Below are 26,490 nucleotides of genomic sequence, written 5' to 3' on the forward strand. Positions count from 1 at the left end.
TTGTGTCTGTTGGATGAAGACTGACTGTCAAAACATTACAATCAGCTATAGTCAAGCTGGATACATCTGCAAATTACAATGCCCATAATATTCTGGAAATTTTGTTTGCTCACTAACAACATTAAATTCAAAATATTCATGCCTGATATTCAGCTTGAGAGTACCCCATCCGCAACCATTCACTCACTCACTCCATTGATGCACAGTGGCAGTGGTTCTTACCATCTACAGGATACACTGAGACAACTCACCAGGACTCATTGACAACAGAAACGTATTATGAGAAGCCAGAACATTTTGCACACAAGTAGCAATTAGCTTTCATAATTAGCATCGATAGCTTAAAATCCACACTCAGCACACAAAACCATCAGCTCCTTCAACATCTTGGGCTCACATGAGCTTGAGAAGAGGAGATACATAAGCAACAAATCCTCTTTAACAACAATAAGCTGTGGAGATAAATGACAGGGACTAAATGGAGTTCAGTCTCTCTCAGAGTAGTACTAACAAAGTTTCCTTCATTTCCTGGATATGAACTGCATCTCATTTAAGGTTGAACAATGGAGGCAAATCAATCATTTCAAATTCGACTCAAAAATCTTGATCGTCATTTCTGATATTTGTCATTCCAATTGAATCTGGGTTGCGACTGCAACATAACATTGCTTAAAATGTGTACGGTCTCCAACAACAACATTGCATTTATTTAGCATTTTAAAATTGCAAAACATCCCAAGCAGCTAACTGTAAATAAAATTGATATGTACAACTCAGTGACATGAGGATAGTAAGTAGGTTTTAGCGGGAGTTTCAAAGGTGAGGCGGGGTTGATGGTTTAACGAGAGAATCGCAGAGTTCAATCTCTCTGCTGCAGGAGGTATAGTCACCTAAGAAAGGCTGAAGAAAGTGTGGGACACATGTAGCCATGATTGGAGGAATGCAATGATTTAGAAGGGTTATGAGGGCATGGGAGGCTCAAATAACAGAGGAATAGAGATTTTATTTAGCAATCCTAAACTATTTATGGATAATTTTCCTTCAGATATGTTTTGCTTCTCCACATTTGCTTGATAACAGCATAGCAAGATCTACGAACATGTCACAATGCTGTGATTTCTCAGTGATCCCTATGCCTTTCTCTCTTCTGATTGTGGGAGAAGGATTTTCATGCATGAACAATCAACGATCAGGCTATCTGCAAAGTTTTAAGCACTGATTAAATCTTAGAGTTCAACAATAGCTATTCTTGCCAGTAAATCTAATACTATCTGTGTAGCATTTATAAATTTTACTTTTATTTTTCATATTTACCAGATTATCATACAGGTAAAATGTCAAAATGCAACTTTTGGCTTGTATTGTGTGGACTTCTAGTTTGCTTCTGGCAAGTAAAATATCGCCCATAAATAAAAGTCTTAAAAAAAATTCAAGAGCTTCAGATTCCAAAATAGCATATGTGTAGACACATAGAAGATTTTGGGTGTTATTTTCCATCGAATTATAATTCCTTTGAAGAAAATGTGAAGCAACCAGAACACACCTTCAATTTGAACTTTTGAATCAAAAACTTATTATCCTTGTCATTCATAAATCTGTGCATTTAAACTACTATTCCTTACATTTAATTTAATAAATTGATAGGACATAGACATGAATAGATAGTTGAGGCAATTTGTCGGTGTATACAAGTGTTCAAAAACAATTCTATTTGAACAAAACAAATTATTGAACATAACTCTCAAAATAGTGTTGATGAAAGTTCAAAGTAACAAATAGGATAAGCTAATCACTTATCTTAAACAAAGGTAAAATATTTAATATGAACAGATAAAACTAATGCAGCAGATATACGATTTATCATGCCAATGTTTATAAGCTCCATCTCATCTCAAAATCAACTCCAAATTTGCAAATAGGTGAATAAATGAATGAAACAAAAAAGGTAAAGAGAAGGGTAAATGTAGAAAAATATTCTTAATAAACTGTCTAAAAAGGCATTACACAAATAAAGCTCTACACTTACATGAATGTCTTTCCTCTGCAAATAAGTATTAAAGCATTCAACACCAGCAGCTATACTTTTGGGGCATTAGTTGATACCTGCCTTTTGACTCATTAAAAAATTGGCCACACCCCACACCTACGCAGACTGATTCAGATTAGTGTACACACCTGATCATGTAGTAAATATATATTGGTTAAGATCATACTAAACTTGATGCCAACCTGAAAACTGCCCAGAGCTGCTTACAATCACTTTGATGGGTCAATCCAAAAGATGACTGGCTTCTGAAATTGTAACATTGAATGGAAGTATTGGGAAAGAAACATCACATCCATTCTCTATTGGAAAATTTTAAGCTTTTCAGCGTAGAAACTACCTCTGATTTTGAACCATATTCTTTTTTTGTTAATAACCTCAGTGGAACAGTATTCAACATTCACCGCCCAATACTAAGATAAACTATAGCTTGGCCTTTGCAGTGACGTGTGTTTAACGTAGTAAGAATAGTCAAGTCATTTTAGTTTGAACAAGACTTCAAACCACACGGACACAGTAGGATAACGGATGAACATTGTCAAAGGAGATTTTATATGAGGAGAGTTATGGAGGTGGGGAGCTTTAAATATAAAATTTCGAGCCAAGGCATTTGAGTTCATAATGTAAAATAAAGTATGAAAATACCCCAAAGGTCAGGTAGAGGGCATGGAGAAAGAAACATATAACAAGAACTGGAATTGTAGGAAATAAGGTGAGGTTTAAAGGCAAATAAATGAGGTGAGGAAATAATTAAAAGAGATAATATCATCTGCATTAGGATATCTTACAAGGCAGCAACTCAGTCTACATGGTGTCAGAGTTTTTCAGCACAGAACAGGCCATATGGCCCACTGTGCCCATGTTAGCAATCAAGTACCCATCTTTACGAAACCCATCCCTCAGAAATCAGTCAGAAGATTTCAAATCCATGGTGTTTCAAGGGCTCACCCAAATACTCTTTACTGTTGTGAGAACATCCACCTCCACCATCTTCTCAGGCAAGGAGATCTGGGTTTCATCTTGGTGAAAGAAATTCTTCCTCAAATCCCCCCCTCCCCACCCCCCACCAAATCTTCCTGATAGTAAACATGCAGCATGTACTGGTTACCCAGACTCCACTGGGACAAATTAGAACAGTACAGTTAAATAAAGAAAGTTTTATCAAAACATGATTTTACCCAGAAATATTATTCAGCCCCAGAATGTGGGAAGGGGGCAGATTTGACATTTTCCTTGGTTGCATGGGAAGGTGCAGTGAGGAGGTGGTGTCGAGATTACTGGTGGATAAATTGCAAAGGCAAAGGAGAAGAAGGTTCATCAAAATTGGGCGGCAAAATTGGAGTAGCAGTTAGCGCAATGCCTTTACAGCATCAGTGATCAGGAACGGACCTGGGTTCAAATCCCGCACAGTCTGTAAGGAGATTGTATGTTCTCCCCATGTCTGCTTGGGTTTTCTCTGGGGCCTCTAGTTTCCTCCCAACCTTCAAAAACGTACTGGGGTGTAGGTTAATGGTATGTAATCTGGGCAGCATGAACTCGAAGTGCCGAATTGGCCCATTACAGTGCTGGATGTCTAATTTAAATTTTAAAAACGTCAGTGGGGAGGAGAGGAAATGGTATTAGCATCAAATGGTAGGAAAGGAATAGACACGTGTGGAGGGAAAAGGAATGGTCACCCTTGCATTTGGATCTCAGGTTCAGGTAGAAAAGGTGCAGCACGATTCATTACATGACAAGCTTGGAGCTGTGAGGAAGGCAAGTCCAAGAGGATCCTCCTGTGGCTTGTGAAAAAAGGAAAATGGTGAAAGCAGAGATGGCGGAATTCAGGGCTGCCAATGGTGACACTTTGGAGATGGGGGATGAGAAGAGGCCAGAGCTGCAGGAGATATACTTCCTTTGTTATAAACTTCTCTGCCATATCAAATATTGTGTAAATTCTCTTCTCACTGAGAAGTATAAACAGGCAAATCCTCTTATTGAAACAAACTGTTAGGTGGAACCATTCTCATTTTCAGAAGTTTATCTATAACAGCAAAACTGATTTTAAAAAATGTTAATTTACATCTGACACACAAGGCAGGGAGGACAATCTAAGAATAGATCTCAAGGCAGAAGACTGTTTGCTATAAAGATCCTTTTGTTCATCTCTATCTCAATGTTGAGTATTTTTGGAAAGTTCCAAAAGTGACACATGATTCTGAAAGAGCACCACTATAAAAAGTTTCAAAATTTCACCCCACTTTAACTGACAATTAAGTAATCCTTTCCCGAAGTGAGAACTTTTCATTTTAGTGTGAGAAACAATGGTCCCTATTACCAAGATACTTTTCCAATGCTAGAATGTTAATCAAATTTATGGTCAATTTGACTGCTCGTCTTTAATCATGTTGAGAAAAGCTGTAAAACGGCTTTCTCAAGGACAGAATTATTGTCACCATCTATGGGGATTTCCACATTAAATAATGGAAAAGCCAAAGTTACTTTTAAGGAACAGTGCCCGGGTTGGAGAGCTGGCCAATGACACTCGCCGCTGAGGTGACTCTCCCAAAGTGTCTCTCTATCTCTGCCTGATCATCCCATGATAAAGGTGGATCGCATGTACATTGTGGTTTTATTTAAAGATACTGCAATCACCAGGTCTATGCCCAAGATGGCGGCACCTATAATCGGCAGAGGACTGGCACAGGCCAACAGAAAATGGAGAGGCCATCCCCAATTTGAGAAGGAGATGACCCATGGGACGGTGACCATGGCGACAGACTAGTGAGGGGCTTTGAGGCTGAAGGACACACAGGCAGTGGGTTATTGACGACTTGAGGTGAGTAACTCATGCAGGCTGTAGGCACCTAAATGATATTAGCGATGAGCTGGAGATTACACTGGACAACAACTTTTTTCAAAAGATTTGTTTCCTGAAAAAAAAACTTGGGGATTATGATAGACAACTTCAAGCTGAACACAAAGATAATATCAGATCTGAAGCATCATGTAGGAAGTTGGAGAAACATTAACTTTTATTGAATTTATCGTGTTTAGTCGCATAATGACATTGACAAATTACATTAGTTCAACTGACCTAAAAATGTTTTGCCACTGATTTTCATTTGTACTCAGCATCTGATGCTCCTCATGTCAGTGTCCAAAAATAGTTGGCCAGTACTGATGGATTCCAGTTCCCCTGACACGCTTTTCCATGGTCACAATACCCTGGTGAAATTTTGCACCATGTTCGTCACTGACTGCACCAAGATCAGCAGGGAAGAAGTGTCCAAATGCGAATGCAGAAAATGAATTTTTAATAACATGTTGTACTTCATGGTTTTGTATGCTTGAAGTAGACTTAAAATATGACAAGAAATCACAAAAATAGATTATATTTAAAAACAGTATGTAATATGTTAAGGTAATTTTAGTAATCAGCTGCCTAAAATCCATAAAATATACTCATAAGTGTTCAGGAAGCAAAATCTTCATTGTCCAGTGTTATACACACAGTACGATCAAGAATGACATGTTAATAATTAGATAGCAACAATCCTGGTTTGCAAGGTATCTTTGCATTCAAACCTAACAGTCTCATTTTGGAATTTTTCAGTTGAAATAACCTTGTCAGCTTTTTGAGATCTACGGGTATACCACGCTTTACAAATAACTCAAATTACAAAAATTCACTTTTATGAAGAAAGCAGTGTTCACTTTTAAAAAAATGGGTTTTTGCTTTTACAAAAATAGCCTCTAATACAAGTGAATGGATCTTCACTTTACGCCATTTCGGCTTATGAAAGATTTCCTGGGAACTCTCTAGTTTCATACTTATTGTATGACAAAGTGTTTACTGGCATCTGCAGCGCCAGAGTGGTTCCAGCGGCAGAGGGGATTATGGGTAAGGAAGACAGCCATTGCTTCCGCATTGAGCCATCGCTGTGAACTGCAGTGTCACGTCACAACAGCAACCCCCACCCCCGTTCACAGCAGTGGCACATCGCAGCATCCCCCTTGATTGGGGAAGCACCTCTCCCTATTCGCAGCAGTAGCATGATGTGGGAGCACCCCACCTCATTTGTGGCAGTGGCACATCAAGGCAGCACCATGACAGCATCCTGCATTGAGCCAGCCAGGAATTTTCCTGTGACGCATGCACGCAAGCTCTGACATCACCAGAGTAAAAGAGGCCGCCATTTCCACTTTCAAATCACCAGAGGAGGATGACTGAATAAATTTTACTGGGTTTCCTGACCACCTATGAGGTAGATCTGGGACCCAATTGGGTTTTTACCAGGTTGACCCAGTTGGACCCTTTCAAATAGCCATGTACCTGGGTCATCAACCGAGCAAATTGCCCGATTAATCCCATTTTACTTGGCAATTTAAAAGGACGTAGAACAACTTGTAGCAACCTGTCAGTACCAATATTCTGCTGAGTCATTCTTCAATGCCTGTCCTTTGAGGTGTGCTGGCTAGAACTGAATACATCATCTTCGATAAGAGTCTAACCAGAAGTTTGTACAACAGTTACAATTCCATCCCTCTGTGAGATACAGATCAAACTTGAAATCGTTGATCAAATTACTATTTCTACCTGTCCACAACACTTCAGTGATTTCTGTACTTCTCTCTATTTTTCCACAATTCCTAGGTTTTTGTCATAACCCATTCTTAGGTCAAAGTAGATGATTTCATACATTTTCACATTGAAATTGATCAACTCAGTTTTACTTAATGTATTTATTACATATGCCTTTGCAATCTTCTGCCATCAACATGTATAACAGTTTCTTCATCTAAATAATTTCAAAATATATTGAAATGCTGAGATAGCTTCACAGCTCTCAGGGAGGTCTGATTTTACTAATCTGAGCACATAACCATTAAACTTACTCTTTATTTCCTAACACATTACTAATTGCTCATTCAGAATGTCATGTCCAGTTGAACAGTTTCATTTTTACTGACAGTCATTTATCTGGAGCCTCATTGTGTGGCTACTTGGAGTCTGTAAGAATGACATCTAAAAATACTTTGTACAAATATACATATAACCATATAACCATTTACGGAGCGGTAACAGGCCATGTTGGCCTTTCGAGTCCGCACCGGTTCACTGATTTTGTGCGCCCTCTTCAGGCATTGGTCCCGGTAGATCTTCATTCAATAACGATATGCCCTCTTGTTAGAGATTTCCCTTGCCTGGGAAACCTTTTACCATTTATCTTGTCTTTCCCCTCATGATTTTATACACCTTTAAAATATCCCCTTCAGCTTCCTGTGCTCAAGGGGAAAAAAAATGTCCCAGATAATCCAGCCTCTCTTTATAACTCAAGCCTGACAGTTCAGGTAACCTTTCCATGTAACTTTTTAGTTCCCTTTCCAACATAATGACATCTTTCCTATAGCTTTGTGACAAAAACTGTGCACAATATTCTTAATGTCCCTCACTAACAACTTGTATGGTAGCAATATGATTTCCCAGCTCCTGCACTCAATGCCTGAATGATTAATGCAAGTGTGCCAAATAACTTCTGTATTTCTTCACCACCCTGCCGAAATGTTACACCACTTTCATCAAGATCTGTAACTGCACCTCTGGATCTCTTAATTGTATAACTCTGTCTAAGACCAGACCTTTCAATGCATTAAATCTTGCCCTGGTCTATCCAACCAAATTTCCACACTTTGCATTTGTCCATGTTTAATTCCATCTGCTATTCCTGCTATCACTTTCAGAATTCATCTCGATCCTATTGTAATCACAAATAATCTTCCTCACTGTCCATTATACTACCAATGTTGGTGTCATCTACAAACATACTAAGCATGCTGACTACATTCTCATTTATATTAATAAATGTGAATGACAAATAACAGTGTGTAGCGGCCAACGCGAACTGTCGCCGGCGCGATTCGTGGGCATGCAGAACCATAATATGGGTGCTGCATATGATGTAGCGGCCGTGTAGCGGGCTGAGTGCGTGCACAGCATGGCAGTGTGAACTGTCGCCGGCACAGTTCTGCGGGTGTGCGGAATCCTAATACGGACGTCTGCCTACTCACCTAATGGACCGCACGCGAGGTATACTGAGTGCCAAGGAACGGCACATTGAGCTATTGCCAGAAGGTGCGGGACACTTACAAAGCTAGATTTAAACCTGCCGATCCTGTGGATCGACAGCAATCTCATAGTGACGTCCCATGGAACCCAAGACACACAGTAAATAAAAGAAGCCTGTAAATCCTGAATAAATCAGTCTTGAGTTGACTACTCTGGTGTGTGTTTGTATTTCTTTGGTAGCTCTACCATAGTAGCTGCTACAAGTGAATATAATGCTGATCCCTGCAGCACACCACTGGTCACAGGCCTCCAATCAGAATAACAACCCTCCACTACCACCTTCTCTCCTACCACCAAGCCAATTGGCCAGCTTAACCTGAATCCTATGCAATCAGATCTCCCAGACTAGCGGACAGTGAAGAACCTTGTCAAAAGCCTTACAGAAGGTCACCAAGACAATGACTACTTCCTTGCCTTCATCAATCCTGAATGCTAAACCAAGGTTTTTCATACCACAATTATTGATGCACTTTAGTATTCAAACTTTTAATAAAAATAATTAACTAGAGCACTGGATTAAGCTCTAATGACCCTGTTTGTAGAGGTACTTGAGTACAATTTAATGCAAACAGTGATACAACGTCTAAGTATAGCTCAGAAATTATCTGTAGAATTGGGTGGAGTATTAGCAGTGTCAACTGTAACTGGATCTTGTCTGTGGGCCAGACTCAGTGCACCAGCTGATCCTAACACTCATCTTTGAGCTTGCAGTGTGTCTATTTTACCTCTGCCTTACTTCTGAACCATCATTTTATGTCGGTGAAAGACCAAATGTCAATAAACCTCCTGAGTGAACAGGGAATCATGGGTACCAGTATATGTTTAAGAATGCTCTAAATAGAGGAAGGGCAGGGGTAATGGTTTTATAGATACATGCAAATTAAAAATTACTATAATATAAATAAATTATCTAACAACATCCACAAACAAATTGCATCTTGAGCCAAGAAAAATACAACTTTTGAGCTGCAGTAAATTAGATTTGCTCCAGGATTACTATATTAACCTGATACTCCTTAATTCTCGGCACGTCAGTCAATCCTTCACATGATCTATCCTTCAATAAATATCTCTTTTCATTTGCCTCCAACCCAGTGAGTAAAGGTCATCTTTATTCTGTCCTCAACCCATTAACCAACATTCCACTGATTACAAGGAAATAGGATTTCTTTCTTCAAGTTTGAAGACAAAATTTGCATGCCATAAACACATGATCCCACCAAAGTCCTATACAATACCAGGACTTCCTTAATGAAGCCCTTTTCATTGAGGACCCATGTACTATCCTGGTTGCTTTTGCTGCATCAGTGTGTTCATTTTCTGTGTCCTTGAAACTGAATTACCTCATGTAGATTAAAAAGTGGTAGATTCTTCACTGCGATTTTGTTCACTGTTCTTTCACTAACATAGGAATTAGTCATGTTTCCTACATTATGTACCTCCTCATCTAGTCCCTTAAACTGTTCACAATTTAATTGCAGACTCATTTCATCCATGTCGCAGTTCCCCATTACACCGTGTCATATCACTTACATAAATAGAGAATATGCTTTAAACTGCAAATCAGGCAGACCTGTGGGAGGAAAAACAATGAGAATGTTTAACTCCAAAAACTTTTTACCAGATATAATTTCTTCCACCTCTCTTTATCTTTCCACAGATACTGCCTGACTTACTATGCTTTACAGCTTCTTCTGTGTTTATTTTATATTTCTAACATTTGCAGTTTTTTAAATTTAATTACCTTAAGCTTTCCATTTTTATTAGAAAACCAGTATCCTTTCATTTCTGTTAAAGTTATTGTGCCTTCTGCATTCAATGAAGATTTTTTTTTAAATTGTTATAGCCTGACATTTCTTTCTTCACCCCCATATTTCTTCTTTCACTATCTCAATATGACTGAAACATATTTGCTACTCCTTATAGAGTTGGAAAACTCTTTACATTTTAAAGTAGATTTCTTGCTAATTTATCTATGGTCTGACATCTCCTTCTTTATCAATCATGCAGTCGATTATTTCTGTTCCCTAAAATTCTTCCAATCTTGAGGATGACTCAATCTTGAGGATGATTTTTTTTTTAATTCCATAGCCCTTGCAATTAAGTTTACACCTAAACTTAGGAAGATACTTGTTGCTGTTTGATACTAGCATGCAGGTCATTAATAGACCTGATGTGAATTTGCTGTTGTTTGCTAAATATGGCCTCCCAAAAACAGACATGTGTGTTGATAACTCACTGCTAGTTTTTTAGCAGCTCTATCGCTAACATGGGTCACCAGAGATAACAGACCAACCAAGAACACATGCAACATTGCATTAATTCCAGACAAGTAGTCAAATATTAACTGCAACATGATAAAATTGGCTTCAGTACCCCATTCAGATCTTCATAACTGAAACAAAAAGTTTATTAAATTTACTTTTTGGCTTGTGCTCAAAAGTTTAATCTTGCTGGTAAGATTTGTCATGAGTTTTAAAAACAAACTTGAAATAATAGTGGATATTTCAATAACCACCGTCAAAAGAGTTATTATCCACTTATCATAAGTAATTTTTTTGTAAATGTATAAAAGTTAGTAATAATTATCTATAATCACCAAGATTTTTGCATTCACAGAGAATTTGTTGATTTAAAATGGATAATTTATGATTGTACAAAAATTACCAACAGATAGATCTACGTATTTGCATGTAACAAAGAGATTTTAGCAACGCTGTTGATGTATATTTTTCAGTTAGGAATTAGCTGCCATTAAAAATTTGGCATAAGCATAATACTATTAACAGATTAATTTCAGTAAATAAATATAGGATGGATGCCAATTCATTTCATTTTAGCATAATATATATCAGGAACTGCACACACCCATTGTCTGCATCCGCCTTTAATAATCAGCCTAAACAATGCTACTCAGAAATTGCCTTAGATTCAATCTTGGCTATCTTCAAAAAGATGGCACTAACATTGACTTCTCCAATTTCCATTAACCTCCTCGTCCATGTCTCTCTTTCCCTATCCCATTGTATCCTTTTCCATCCCCTTCCCTTCCTTTCTTACCAGAGAGCTACTCTTGACCCTCTCCCCCATCACCTCAGTATTTTTCACTTCTATCCTCCCTCGTTACCTGTACTCATCCTCCTTCTTCCCTCCTCTCCCCTCCACCTTTTTTATTCAGGCATACACCTGATTTTTTAAAATATATCTGATGAAGAGATCAGGCCCAAAACATTGATTGCCTTTTACTTCCTATGGATACTGTGTGATCTGCTGAGTTTTTCCAGCATATTTGTATATTGTACTTGAGCCCAGCTTCCGCCGATTTTCTTGTGGTCTTTCTTTCATCCTGAGCCACCAACAAGCCTTTCACTGGCTGTAATCAATTTGGACAGCTTCTAAGCTTCCCCAAGGATCAAAATTCATAAAGAGTACAATGGATCCTGCTGACATTGTCTTGAGATGAAAGGTTTTTTTTTAAATGAATACAAAAGTGAAAATTAAATTTGCCAGGTACTCCCTGCTTGATTACACTACAGTTTATCAACTGCTTTCCTGCTATACCAACATGTTATCTTAGAAACTCACTCAGCATTTCCCCGAAGAGTTGCTAAAAGGCTTAGAAATTAATTAAGCGGAGGGGGGTGGTGGGCAAATCAACCTATTATTTCTGGCAAGTCAAACATTCCTGCAATATGACCTTACATTAGGCTTATCTTCCATTCCATTGGCTGTACAATTGTACTTGACAGGTTTTGATGTCTTAATAGTTCATTCACAGGTTAGATGATGTAATGGCAGAAAGAAAGTTAATAATTATCTCTAATCCAAACCGGAATTTGCTCTCCAAATGCTGATAACAGCCTGATAAACGAAAGGTTCAGACATTGTATACTTAAAATGTGTGATCTCAACCTCTGCCTAGCAATAAAGAGGTAACATGAATACTTCCTAGTGGCTGTTGGGATGGAGATGACTTTGTTTAGTTATAGGTTGAATTAATTAATCATCAAGCTAACATTTTGTCTTCCTGCCAACAATAACAGATAGCTGTGGATGAAACATAAATCTCACTACTCTCTCAAGTTTAGGCGCCTGCCTGTTTTAACTTACACCTGATGAAGAGCCCATGCTCAAAATATTGGCTATCTTTACTTTCTATGGATATTGGATATCCTGCTGAGTTTGTGTGTTGCCCACACCTCTCTCATAGTCTGATCTCAGAGAATAAAGTGAATTGAATTCACCCAAATGATGGGCAAGACTGCCATGCATTAGACTCGCCAACCTACTATTGCTTGTCCCATGGTCGCCAATCAATCTGTACCACAGCTTCAGGACTCACCACTCCCTCCAGCGCCTCTGGAACTAGCTAGGCCTTACTGAGCTTTGGCCATCAGCCCTCCCAAATGCCACTGCAAAAGAGAGTTGGGAAGCACATTCCACGATACCCAGTCAGTTGTGGCCAAGTTATTGAGTATCAGATGCGAACACACATGCATAGTTACTGGTTCTCTGCACCTAAGCACATCAAGTGTTGGGGTGGGGGAATATTGTTAGATAAAAATTTGTATGCCACTCTCTTGGTTGATTGCATCATTTCAGTAAATGGTAAGTAGTAACAGTCTTTTTTCCCCAGGGTAGAATTTAGATTTAAAGTGAGAGGAGAAACATTCAAGAGGTACCTTCCAAATGTTTCACAAGGGAGGTGATGGGTATATGGAACATGCTGCCAGAGAAAGTGATGGAGATGGACACAACTGTAACATTGAAAAGACATTTAGACAGGTACATGGATAGGAAAAGTTTGGAGAGATGTGGGGCGAGCGCAGGCAAATGGGACTAGGTTGAGTTAACCAGCGTGCACAAGTTGGATGAAAGGAACGTTTCTGCATTGTAAACCTCTATAATTCTGCCTTCCACTTTGGTGGAGATCCAAACTGTCTATACCAGGGGTGGCCAACCTTTTAATTTAGACAAACAGCACGGTAACAAGCCATTTCAGCCCAGGAGTACGTACCACCCAATTAACCTACAACCCGGTATATACTCCTGGGCTGAAATGGCCTGTTACCGTGCTGTATGTCTAAATTAAAAGGATGGCCACCCTTAGCCTAGATACTAGTATCATTTGTGTACAATTTGCACATAAAAGCTATTTTACAGAAGATGGATTGCACTAATGATCATCCATCGATTGATTTAACAACCATTAGACCTGGGATCTTCCAGAGAAAATTCTCTGCAGCAAATCTGACATTTGACCCACAGAAGAATGCACCTAATGATGTCATCTGACACACAAAGCCCATTTACCTATTTACCGACAGGAAATGCTTGTTAACAGTGTGACCTGTGACCAGACTTTATAACTCAAAATAAACTAAGAAGCAAATACCGCTCTGAAGCAAAAGCAGCATAGCAACAACACCTCCTGTATAATGTCCTCCAAGCCACGTACCAAACTGCTCTAGAGTTATAGGGACGCGCAGCATAGAACAGGCCTTTCAGCACAACATCTGCCATGGCAACCAAGTTGGCATTCTGGGCTAGTCCCACTTACCTGCATTTGGTCCACGTCCTTTCTGCCCATAAATTTGTCCAAATGTTTGGAAATAAAGCATTGGAAATCTATTGCTATTCTTTCACTGTCACTGGGTCCATATCCTGGAACTCTCTCCTTGACACCATGGTGCATATATCCACACCTCAATGTCTCTAATAATCCAAGAAGGCAGTTCTCTTTCACCCTCTTTTGGGCATTTAAGAATAGGCAGTTAAAGATTGCCTCAGACTTAAGGGCCCACAGCCCTTGAATTAATAAAACATTCCAGTGGAACTACTGGTCCACAGTTCCAGCTCCCCAGGTTCAATCCTGGCATCCAATGCTGTCAGAGTAGGGTCTGTAGGTTTTCCCTGAGAAGACATTGGTGCTCCAGTTTCCTCCCATCGCCTAGAGACATGCGGGGTTGATGCGGTAATTAGTCAGTGTTATTTGTCCGCACATGAATGGCAGAATCTGGGGAGTAGAGAGTGGGATTAGTGCAAATGATGCTTAATTATCAGTGCAGAAATGGTGGATGGGAGGTCCTGTTTCTGTGCTCCATTGTCAAAAAGATTGGTGTCAATAGATGCTCCACAATGATCAGTGACAAAATGTTGGCCCATCAAGGAGAAGGAAAACTTCTCATTTTGTCTTTACTCTTCCCCAATAAAAGATGGATGTATAGACAAGTTGCTAAAATTAGAAACACCAAGCCCTTATGGATCTCTAAATTCACTTTGGTGTCTCTCTTGAGAAACAGCAGGCTGAAAACAGGAAAATAAACTAACTTAAACGACCTGTTTGAATGAACCTGGTGAGCACAAGTTTATAAGTGAATGTGTTCATTCAGCATGAAGAAACAAATTTAATGATCTTGTTTAAAGTCTGGGAATGCAATGGAAAAGTCGTAGTTTTTAAATTCTTGACACTGCACAGAGAACCAAGCAACTGATCTCAAGGGACAACAATATACTAAGCTCATAAAAATTCTCCACACAGAATCGTTGGAAACTGTTACGCTTTTCATGCAAAAAATGTCGCAAGTGGTGCAAACATTGACAGCTTTGTTTTAAAGTTGTTTGGTTCAAGGCTGCCGAAAGCTTCTTCCCCAGTTTCTTCATTTACTGATTGCTGCTGTATCGCCTCATCACTAAAGATGAAGGAAACCACAAGACCCCCAGGGGATTTATTATTTGGGTCTCTCAAAGGAAGCAAACCGGGTCCTATCTTGTGCCCTAAATGTACTATTAATCTAGATAAAAGCAACTGTAGATGATTTATTAATAAAATTTTATCCTGGCAACTCTACGCTTTTTTTGTCATCTTTCACAAATCCAGTTCATCCACTAATTCAGTGTTCAGAATGATTCCATGTGTGGCAATATCTCAATATTCACTCTTGCTTTTAATTCATGGTGTGGCCTCCACTGCCCCATAGTCCTGTAGCTTCCTCTAAACCCAAGAAACCACAATTATCTTCATCTCCCAATTTGGCTTTAAATACATCTGTTATTTTATTTGTTCAAAACACGTTGGTTGCTGTCTCTTTAACATGAGCAGCAAATTTCCTCCTGAAGCTTTTCAGACTCTTTAACTCAATGTTTAGTCACCTATCCTGATATCCAGGCCGCACATACAATACAGTTGTCCAGCATCCACAGTCTCTCTTGTTTACTATTCTAATGTCCACATGATTCAGCATCAATCTTGTTTTATCAGTCATCCCTGTGAAACATCATGGACTTTTTGGTGCATTAAAGGAAAGCTGCTGTTTGAAGTATGCTCAGACAATGGTAGATTCTTATATGCATGCAAAGGAATTTTATCTATTGTCTCTACTCTTCCGCATAATCAGCTGAGGTCAGTGATAATGCTGCCAGACACATACGCCGATTTCAAGTACTAAGCAATACATATTTTGGCATTAGATGTTGTACATACAAGATATTCCAATTGTGCAGCTCAGTCACAAAAAATAAGCCCCTGGCTACAGTCAGGTTTGGTGTGAATGAGAAGAGAATGAGTTTACCTGGTTCCCTCCTGACAAAACCTTCTCAACTCAATCTTCCTTTTCATGGTATTTACTTCCAACCCTTGACAATGCCAGATCCAGTACAAATTGTACTGTGATTCAGTTTGCCAAGTTGTGCCAAGAGATTCGTAGAAATATACAGCACAGAAACAGGCCATTCAGCCCCACTCAGAGTCTATCTGAGCCACTCTTGTCATTGGCCCATACCTCTGAGCCTTCCCTGTCTATGCATCTGTCCCATTGATGTACTTATACTCACCTCTCATGCTGCCATTGGCAGCATGTCCCATACACACACACACACACCTGCATAAATTTATTTATTTATTTATTTTAATGTCTATATACTGAGATGAAACAATCACAAATATGATCATAGTTACGAACAAATAGGGACACCTCAAGAAAAACGGCATCTCAGGATGAATTTCTAAGCTATGGTCTCAATAAATTGGTCTTCCAAACATCTAAAATAGTTCACTCCAGTTAAATTTTCAACCTGGAATTATTGGTCATTATTAATTGTCTTTGTCATACTTATTTGGGTTTTTACTCATGATCAACTCACAGGATCTGCCTGCAAGGGTTCAAATGTTTGAGTAGGTGCTATAATTTACAGATGAAAGTATTTCTCGAGTTTACTCCAGTTTAATGGTGGGTGAGCTCCGGTGCTCACATTGAAGGGTAAACATGACCAACGTAGACAGTGCCCCTATGCTCTCTCCTCTGAAGCTCTCAGCTCTTCTTTCATTTTTTCCCCCAAATATAAACTTAATTTATAATAAAATTATTTGCAAAAGAAAACCATGCAAAGTCTTTTTGCATCCTTAATGTTATATTCATACAATCCATTACTGTACATTGTTATATTCCTTCTCTAATTAACATGTAGCACTGTTGCAACCACTGTGGCCCCTTGCAGTTTCTACTCTCTCTGTAATTTGAGGGGCTTCTCCTCGAGGCTCAGCCCCTCACTGCCTGGTAACAGGAGGATTCTCGACTGAGGTCCTTCCCCACAAAGCCTTCACTTTGGCTGCACCACCCCTAACTGCATTCCTCAGCACATCCTCCTGCAGTCTGGAATATACCAATCAGCTGCATTTCCTCACTGACATCTCAATGTGTTGGAAAGACCATTTTCTTATCTCCATTTCATTTGCCCAATACCCCTGACCAAATGGCAGATCTTGTCTTGTTCCAAAGAGAGTTATCCTCTTTGGATAACACTTTCAATTGAATCATGAGAAACCCAGACAAAGTGCAAGTAAATAACGCCTTTGGAAGACTACACAAAAGAGTCTGGAAAAACAACCACCTGAAGAAACACACAAAGAGCAGTGTGTACAGAGCCATTGACATACCCACGCTCCTGTTCGGCTCCAAATCATGGGTCCTCTACCGGCATCACCTACGGCTCCTAGAATGCTTCCATTAGCGCTGTCTCCACTCCATCCTCAACATTCATTGGAGTGACTTCATCACCAACATCGAAGTACTCGAGCTGGCAGAGTCCGCAAGCATCGAAACCATGCTGCTGAAGACCCAACTGCGCTGGGTGGGTCACATCTCCAGAATGGAGGACCATCGCCTTCCCAAGATCATGTTATATGGCGAGCTCTCCACTGGCCACCAAGACAGAGGTGCACCAAAGAAGAGGTACAAGGATGGCCTAAAGAAAGCTCTTGGTGCCTGCCACATTGACCACCGCCAGTGGACTGATCTCGCCTCCAACCGTGCATCTTTGCGCCTCACAGTTCGGCGGGCAGCAACCTCCTTTGAAGAAGACCGCAGAGCCCACCTCATTGACAAAAGACAAAGGAGGGAAAACCTAACACCCAACCCCAACCAATCAATTTGCCATCTGTTGTTCCTCAAGGCTGCAACCGTGCCTGCCTGTCCCACATTGGACTTGTCAGTCACCAATGAGCCTGCAGCAGACGTGGACATACCCCTCCATAAATCTTTGTCCGTGAAGCCAAGCCAAAGAAAGAAAAGAGGATTGAACAAGGAGCTGGGTTGAGGCACAAATGTCTGACTTGTCACATACCAGGGCAAGACTGGTTCTGCAGTGAGGGATTTAGGGCTCACCACATTCCAAGACAAATGCTGTCTGAAACATTCAGTATGACACCAGGATTGATGTGATTAACACACATGAAAAAGAAATTGCTCATCTGAATCACATTAATGAAATACAGTTAAGTATTTTAGTTGTTCAACAACCCTATTTATAAGCTATGCCTCACCAATTCAACCATGAGATGCCTTTTTCTTTAGGTGCTGAAGGAAATTACAAAAACAATTATGACTGTGTAGTGGCCCGTAAACAACCCGGCTCCCAAAATGGCCGCCCCACGAGGGCCACCGCATGGACCAACAGCCATCGTCCCGTGTGATCTCCGACATGGTGGGAAACAGGAGGCAATGGCGGGAACATCGGCCAGTCGGAGGCAGGTGCTGAAATAACGTCACTTCTGTCATCAGAGTCAGGGAGTGAATATAAACAGAGGTGGCATAGCAATAAATTAGTCTTCGACACAGAGTGAGAGAGAGAGAGAGAGAGAGAGAGAGAGAGAGAGAGAGAGAGAGAGAATATGTGTTCTTACTCCACACTTCACATAGCGCATGTGCAATGTTCATTCATCTTAATCTGAGTTACAGGGGACAAACGTGCTGCGAGATGAGGAAGAGCTGATAGATAGGAAAATAATATTTTGGATCACTTTTGAAAAAAGTGGCGCTTAGCAACTGACTGAATTTACAAAGAATATGTGTGGAGGAAAAATGGTGGCTCAGCCAGTTTTAAACTCAGCAAGAGTTTTATTTGTTCTGCTAGTTAACCCTTTTATATCCTTGTATACTGATCGATTATTTTATATTTTAAGTTAAAGTGTCCCTGTAGTTATACGTTTCAGGAAAATTTGTTACATGACAACGTGGGCGGCATAGTTGGTATCGTGGTTAGCACAACGCCTTTACAGCACCAATGATCAGGACCAGGGTTCGAATCCAATACTGTCTGTAAGGAGTTTGTACATTCTCCCCATGTCTGTGTGGCTCTTCCCCAGGGGTTCTGGTTTCCTCACACTGTTCAAAACATACCGGGGGGGGGGGGGGGGGGGGTGTAAATTGATTGGCTGCAAATTGGGTGTCACGGATGAAATGGCTGAAATGGCCTGTTACCATGCTATATGTCTAAATTTAAAAGACAATAGATTGCAACTGAGTTAAACAAGTTATTGGCCAGATAAAACTGGAGAAAAGTATGATCTCATCCAGCAGAAAGAACATCAGTTGTTTCATTGGGTACGGACAGAAATTGGAGCAGCCATGGGGGATCATTCATGAGAAGAGAGGAAGTATTGGATGGTGAATTAGAAAATCTGAATTGAGTGAGAATTTCCTTGAGGAACAACAGATGGCAAGATAAGTAGGGCTAAAATGCACAGAAATTAGGTTTGACCTGATACCATTAATCCTACAAATTTACAAGATGAAAGGTACCAGTAAAAAATGATAGGGGAAAGCATTAGAATTTGACAACTTTCCTTTGTCCACATCAGAATTTGCAAACCAGTTAAAAATATGAATTGCATTCAGGAATAATAATCCCACAATCCAATAAGGTCAACAATCACCAAAGTGAAGAAATTTTCTGACAGAAGAAACCCTTGAACTTGCATTACTTTTAAATATCGATCAATTTAGTGGTTGACCATTGTAAAATAGTTTATATTGATATGTATATCAAAAGCATATATTAAACACTCACAATGACTAATTCAATTAATCAAATTACAATAAAAAACATTTTTAAATCAGGACTTTTAGATTTTTGTCACCAAGATACATCATAAAAGAGAACCTAATCGTATCAAATATGGAAAGATGGAAATTCTGAGGAACTTTTTTGACTCTTTATGAAAGAACCAGTACAAAACATTTTTCACCACTGTTTTCAAATTCTAATCAATATACGTAGAATCCATAAAAGAAAGTTACTTTTGTTTTAATTTTGAATGTTATGCACAGGAAGTCCTGGCAATTTAACCTCTGCAAGGTATGTTTCTTGACCAGGGGCAATACGCAGGTCAGAATTTAACCTGTACTAAACACAAAAATGATGAAATCTGCACCTCATTACCAATGCATCTGCTCAGTGTGTATCAATCTAATGGCACATCGAGCAATGTTAGTCATATGAAGCTTATTGAGATATATGATTCACTGAAGAAGCGATTAATAAGAAGGTAAAACAGGCAGATTCTTCGCATATGTGATTTCAATATTCTAATGGCATGCACAGATAGAATTCAACTGCTTTGTGTTTGTTGAGGGGAAAAATCAGACGGTGTGAATTGTGAAGGCATCACTATCTTGATTTCAAAAGGGTGGTGAATGTTTGTCAAACAAATACGAAATGCATGCGCTATAGGAAGTGAGGGCATGCTGGGTGTTTTCAGCCACAGCAGTGAGTGATTTTGTGCCACACCTGGAGCTACTCAGCACTTCCATTTGGCTGATAGTAACCATGAGCAGCTTGTACTGATCAGCTGAAAACTCTTATGTAATGAAGAATGTGAATTTGCGGCTCTTTAAGCTAAATTTGGTGTTTCTCCTTAAAGCGCAATTAAGTTGAGGAAAGCCTTCCTTGCTGTCTGCTTGTTAACATTATTTTTACCTACAGAAAACATATTCACCATCTCTTGGACCAAGGCTTTTAATTAATAAACTTTGAGGAAGGGTCAGAGTAGATGGTGAAATTGAATCATGTTAAACTTGTCATACTGAGAAATGCAATTACATTGAGAATGGAAATTTAATATCCTGAATTTAATACCCATTCCAAAACAAAATGCACCTGATCCAATACTGCTGGGTGGCTCCTTTGTCAGACCACAATCTTTCAAACCCACCTGGCCCAGTACTGAACTGAATGGCACATTGGTAGAGGAAATGGACAAATGAGTTCCAGACAGTTGAAATACCAATTCATACTTTTAGCATCAATTATACACAGATATCCAAGGGCTGCCAAACTAAAGTTTTATATAGCTGCATCAGGACTTCCTTACTTTTGTATTCAATGCCCCACCCAACAAAGGCAAGTATACCACACGCCTTATATTACATGGTGTCTACTTGTGTGGTCACTTTCAAGGAACTAAGAATCTGAAACCACAGATTCCCCCTGCACACCAATGCTTTTAAGATTCCTGCCATTAGCTGTATATGTTCCCCTTGCATTTGATCTCCTAAAGTGCAACGTCTCACTGATCAGGATTAAACTCCATCTACCCTCACCATGCCCATATCTGTAGCTGACCTATATTTTGTTGTATTCTCTGTTAGCCTTCTACACTATCCACAATTCCAATACTCAGTGTCATCTACAAACTTACTACTCCATCCACCTTCTTCTGTTTCCAAGTAATTTATATACAAACAACAATGGTTCCAACACCAATCCCTGTGAAGCACCAATAGTCGCGGACTTCCAGCCTCCATTAATGCTCTGTTTTCCATGAGCCAGTCAATTCCATATCCAAGCTATCAATTCACCATGGATCTCAAGCACCTGTACCTTCTAGATCAGCCTACCCCATGTAAAACTGCCTTCAGCAACAACCATTGCATCTCCCAAAAAAAATACTTGACTGATGTGGTAAAACATGACATGCCCCATAGAAAGCCATGTCTACTGTCCCTAATCTGACCATAATTTCCAAATGTGCATAAATCCTATCCTTAAGTATCCACTCCAATAATTTATCCACCACAGATGTGAGGTTACCTGGATTATTACTATTCTCCTTCTTCAAAAAAGATACAACATTGGTTCTCTCCAGTCCTTTGGAATGTCACCTGTCAAAGTGAGATGCATCAAAGATTTTCATCCATGTCATCTCTCTAGTAAACAAAGTATTAATTTAATAACTCATCCAATTGCTCTGACTCCAAGCATGAATTCCCACTTTCGACCTTGGATTTCTTCTACCTTTTACCTGGTCATCATTAATCTAAAATGCATTTGGATTCTCTTTAATTCTGCTCACAAAGGACATTTCATGGCTCCTTTTGGCCCTCCCACTACCCTGCTTGAGCTCTATCCTGCAATCTTTATAATCCTTCTAAGTCCCATCTGTCAGTAGCCTGCTTTTCCTTTCTGACTAAATATACCACTTTTCTCAACATGGAAATATGTTACTGAACAAAAATCTCCTGGTAGAAAACTTGCATTTTCCAAAAAGTGAGACTTTCCAAAGAAATATACTAGTCGAGAACATCAACCCAACTTTTTCAATAATTACACTGGACAACAATTCCCACCCCCCTCCCCCCCCACCAGAGGTTTGCTTCCTGAAAAAAAAATTGGGGATTATGATAGACAATTTCAAGCTGAACACAAAAATAATTTCAGATTTGCATATCATGCAAGAAGTTGGAGAAACATTAAATTAACTTTTATTGAATTTAGCATGTTTAATCTCATAATGATGCTGACACATTGCATTAGTTCAACTGACCAAAAAATGTTTTGCCGCTGATTTCCATTTGTACTCAGCATCTGATGCCTCTCGTGTCAGTGTCCAACAATAGTTGACCAGCATTAATGGATTCTAGTTGCGCTGATACCGCTTTTCCATGGTTGCAATGTCCTGGTGAAATCTTTCACCATGTTCATCACTGACTGCACCAAGATCAGCAGGGAAGACGTCCAAGTGCGAATGCAGAAAATTAATTTTCAATGACATGTTGCACTTCATAGTTTTGTATGCTCGAAGTAGATTTAAAATATGACAGAAAATCACAAAAATAGATTATATCTAAAAAAAACAGGTGATTCTCATGATCAGCAGCCCAAAATCCATAAAATACACCCAAAATTGTTCAGGAAGAAAAATCTTCATTGTCCAGTGTAATTATTACATAAAGCATTTTGACGGCCCAGCAATGTGCTGAATAAATCAGCTGCCAGAATGTAAATCGTCAGATGAAGGACACAGAGAAGGAGTTGAAGACAAGTGAAGGTGATGTAATACTTTAAACAAATACTTAGTCAAAGAGTAAACTATAAAATGTACATAAGCTTGCTTAAAGTAGGATTCCAATGAGAAAAATTCACAATCTGGTTGAAAATGTATTAGTCAACAGCCCTATCAGTTTTTTTAAAAATCACCCATTCCCTGAATATTAATTACCATCAGTTTAAGTCACACTTGGATCCTGAGTTAGCTTTCCTGCCTGCTGATCTTGTTCCACATTTTTCATCTACTCAACTATTTGGTGCTCTGAATGTAAGTGAGAACTTGCCAAGTTTGGAAGTGCCAGTATGTTGGTTGAGAGTTTGCCCTGCCCTGATAGCTCCCACCAGCCCCTGCTGCCCTGACGACTCCTGCTGGCTGCCCCTGCCTTGAGGGGGTCATGGAGGGAGAGGAGTGGGTGGGAAGATCGGTCGCCATGGTGGTGACCATCAGCCCGCCCCTAACCAGCTGTTTGCAGTGACTGTACATTCAAGCCAAGTGGTGGAGCGCAGCACTCCGCCAATTATCCTTCCCCGAGGAGGGTTGGATTCGATGCCTCAGAGGTGGCCGTGGCATATACTGAGAGTTAAGTCTCTAGGCGTAAGAACGGAGAACCTCCGCCTTTACAGTTGGGCATTTTCCTTGCTTGAAAGGGGCTATTGCCTCAGCAATGATGGTGTTAATTGTGTTAGAAGATTAAATTGACCTTTTATTAAAGGATTTGATGATGTTGCCTCACTCTAATTTCATTGGAAACATCACAAACGGATTCCTCTTCAATTCTTGTAGTCTATTCAAAAATAGATTCACCTTGCAGCCTTGTTATTCACCAAGGTATCACCAACTAGGGTTAAGTGGTCAAAATGAACCTCAGAATTTCTTTCTATTTTTCAGGAGTTAATTTTTTGACAGACATAATTCCAGTATCTTCCTATTGCCTTGAATGCACAAGCTCTGTCAGACACTTTTCTCTGAGACAATGATGACTTCCCTACTTCAATTGCTTTGACAGTTTCCCTTCAAAACTGGATTAGACAAGACTCAACTGCATTTGGTGTTTTTTTGCTCATTAACGATTCAGCAGGAGTAAATCCTGTTGTGCAGTGTGGCATTGCTCTATAGTTAAGGAGCAAGCTGAATCTCGTGGCGACAGTGAATCAGCCTTCAATAACCTGTTGCTTCATCACTTTTGTAGCCAATCAAAATTACTTTTCTGCTTCCTCAATTGAAACTGGGTGATAGGGGGTTGTAAAATCATGTTTCATTCCATTCTTCTTCAAACTGAGATGAACTCGTTTTACTGCAAGACAGTTCAACAGGCCCTCACAAAATACTATGAAGTTCAACACAATTTTATAATAAACTAAGTTGGAATTGACAAAGAGAGGGCTATGTTCTCTATCCTGACATACATCTAGTTCCTAGATTTGCAAACATCAGACCAATCCACTCCTCTAGTCACTATCTTTGTGTGTGCTATAGACAGGTATACCGCATTGATAATTTTCTTTTGCAATTCTTTCATTTTACATAGTTGTTTCTTCACTCTGTATAACACTGGCTGTGGGAAATACATTGAATCTGTGATAAAACGGTTTTGTGACGATGTTCAACAACAGATAAGATTCTGCAGGGGCTTCAGGTTTACTTTCTCATTTTAACAGCCACACCAAAAGGAAATCTTCATGAACGTGATCTCAAGCTCTTAAAAATACCTGCTTTTGTGTAAAAGAAAGTGAAATTTAAGAGTGGATGAAAATAGGATTGGAGTAAAAGGGGCCATTATCAGATCCCCAAACCCCAAAAGTTTCACTGAGTTCAAATCATTTCTGTCTGACCTTGTCAGAGTTGGCCCAACATGATCAGCTACTAAGGAAGGTCAAGCTGTGGTTGCTGCTCTGTACGAAGAATGTGGTTCAGCTGGGTAAAGTGGAGTGGAGATTCACAAAGATGCTGCCTAGATTGGAGACTTTAGTCGTGAGGAGAGATAGGATTGCTTGGGCTCGTTTTTCCTGAGTCATTCATTGAGAGGAATAGTTTGGAAGTCAGTCAACAAAAATTTGCATGATAAAATTATCAAAAATAAGAGGACATAGATTTAAGGTAAGAGTTAGGAGTTTTAAAGAGGATCTTGATTGGCCTTTTTTTTTTACATAGAAGATAGTTGTTATCTGTAACACAGTGCAGAGGGACCAGATACAATCACTATATTTTAGATGCATTTAAACAGGTAATAGACAAATCATGGAAGGCGATGGCTCTAATGTGGGAAAATTGAATTTGTGTAGAGAGGAAAAAATTGGGATGAATGTGATGGGCCAAAGGGCCATTTCTGAGCTGCACAATTCTATAACTCTATTCCTCATGGACACCAATGCTTTTATGGAAGACTATGGTTTGGACGGAATATTCATGCTCATTCAGGTCCACAAAGAGCTAAGGTTGTACTTAGGCACTATAGGGTTAAAGTGCCACTCTGGTCCCTCCTCTGTTGAGCCTGGGTTTTGGACATCTTCAGCCATAGGCCCAATCACCTGCATTCATGGGTGTGGCTGGTATTGAGAGGGGAAAAGACCGGAAGAATATCAGCGATGCTGGGTTATGGGAATCAGAAGAGGTTGAGAGAATGAGTAAGATGCAGAAGATTATTGGGGTGGAAAGAGGGTAGGAATTGGAACCACCATATTGTTTGGGGAGAAGTGGAGCCATCAGCAGATCAATGGAAGAGTAGTGATTGGAGATCAGAAGATGGTGGCGTTATGAGGGAGGGAGCTTTATGAAGCAAAGGGATTGATGGAATATAGGACCTTAGAGAGAGAGAGAGAGAGAGAGAGAGAGAGAGAGAGAGAGAGAGTGTGTGTGTGTGTGTGTGTGTGTGTGTGTGTGTAAAGGGGAAGTGAAGAAAAACAAGATCAGAAGGGACAAAGTTCTTCTGGTGCTTGGGAGCAATGCAGAGATCATCGTCAAAGCAGAAAGAATCAAGATTGGGGAAATGTGGGGTAGAGGAGATTGCATTAATAGGAATCTAGAGATGGAGTTTGAGTGGACTGTCTGAGGAACAGGGGTATTGGAGGGTTGTTGTACAGGTAGAAAGGGTTGATACCTATCAACACAAGCGCTGCAGCTATCACAGGTCACATCAAAATGAAGTGAATGTTCCACCACAGCTGCCTGCTGCCAGGAATATAAGCTCCAGGCTCCCCTACAATAAGGTGCAGAGGGAATTAATTCACCACGCATTCCCTTGGTATAAAAGTTGTTGAAAGGGTGACTGACAACAGGAGCGCCTGGTTATATTTTCCATGCAAAATGAAGCTACCTAGAGATGATATTGTTTCTCATCAGAAAAGTAAAACTTTGATCACATAACACTGAAAACAAAACCATTACACAACTCACCTTTTACTACTTGTGACTCCATTGGTGATTACAAAATGAGGCACAAAATCCAAAATTTCCTCTTGCTTAACATCAACACTTCAGTGCAGACCCAGCTGCACCGTTTACATTTTAAGAAGGGACCTGCACGTTACTAAAAAGAGTAACGGTGAGAGCCAGAATCCCTGCTGTCAACATGACAGAAACCAGAAACCTGGCAACTTAGAAACAGAGCTTTGATTTTCTTGATTTTTAACCTTTCTCCTCTATTGTGAGGGGAGCAAGGGGTATGTGTAGTGAGATTGAAATTGATGCCAGTGATAAGGTAAGACTCCAGCGCATGGGACACAACTTTAACAA

General features: G+C 39.7%; 1 protein-coding gene across 3 annotated transcripts in view; it reads right to left on the reverse strand.

The window, feature by feature from the left end:
* The window catches only part of LOC138735947 (pleckstrin homology domain-containing family G member 4B-like), a 136,042-nt gene that overhangs the window by 108,335 nt on the left and 1,217 nt on the right, over positions 1-26,490 (reverse strand). The window lies entirely within an intron of this gene.

The sequence above is a fragment of the Narcine bancroftii genome, chromosome 6, assembly GCF_036971445.1.
Source record: "Narcine bancroftii isolate sNarBan1 chromosome 6, sNarBan1.hap1, whole genome shotgun sequence".
Classification (NCBI taxonomy): domain Eukaryota; kingdom Metazoa; phylum Chordata; class Chondrichthyes; order Torpediniformes; family Narcinidae; genus Narcine; species Narcine bancroftii.